Raw genomic sequence first — 1,100 nt, forward strand, 5'->3', positions numbered from 1 at the left:
TCTGAATGACTTACATCACACTTAATTCTGCATCTCAACTCAACAATTCACCCTTCGAAAAGCCAGAAATTTGTATGAATCACTTAACTGATTTCAAAAGTCTTATATTCACTAAGATGATTTGTACCTAACATATCAATAGTCATGACAATAAGGACTAGACTGGTAAGCTAAATCGCTATCTTTCTCGATCGAACGTTTCAAGTACCTGACCCAACAGAAATAATTTTCCATGACCAACCAAAAGCTTCATTTACTCCTATCAGCAACCTGCCGAGCTTTAACCTTAGCACCTTCAACCGCAACCCTAATACTATCGGATAACACACATACCAAATCAACAATATAAATCTTAGCAACAACAACAATTCCTTTCTCACCATTGATATCACTGGCCGTAGTAGCAACCGCCCATCCATAAATCATATAATAGCTATCTTCATCCCCATTGATCAGTTGACTAATTGTTCCAACTGCAGTTTTAACCGATCGCAGCGGACGGCGTCCGTCGGACGCTCAACACAGCTCGCATACTGGCTCCAATTCATATCCAACAGTGATTCGTCCATAAAGATCGATGCATATTTTCGTCCACTGACATGAATCGCCACATCCATAAGACCGCTGCCCAACGACAACGGACTTATCTCACTCTTAATGGAAAATTTCCCTAACGAGTGTAAAGCACCAGTACAAACGGTGCAATGAGCCTTACTCGTAGCTTGATGATACTGTAACGTCTTACGCCTATCACAGAATCTATTCGGGCATGTATTTGTAACATACGAAGTCTTCGTAAAAGTAATCTTATCACATGAAATATTAAATGAATGAATACCACCTTCACCTTTGAGTATAATCGGAAATCCACTATCGGGGGCAACTATCATGCCCGTCACTCTATTGACTGGTAGAATTGGATACTCGCTAACAAGTACCCGTATGCCACTTTCGGGTAACCCTATAATTTCACCGGTCGCTACTGGTTCCACTATATTTATCCAACAACCTACAACCATCTTTTCTTCAAGCTGAAGTAATGCTGAACACTCGTTCCTTGAAGATGTTTTCAATACCGCCACCGATCCATCTACGACACA

Source organism: Perkinsus marinus (assembly GCF_000006405.1).
Source record: "Perkinsus marinus ATCC 50983 genomic scaffold scf_1104296943384, whole genome shotgun sequence".
Classification (NCBI taxonomy): domain Eukaryota; phylum Perkinsozoa; order Perkinsida; family Perkinsidae; genus Perkinsus; species Perkinsus marinus.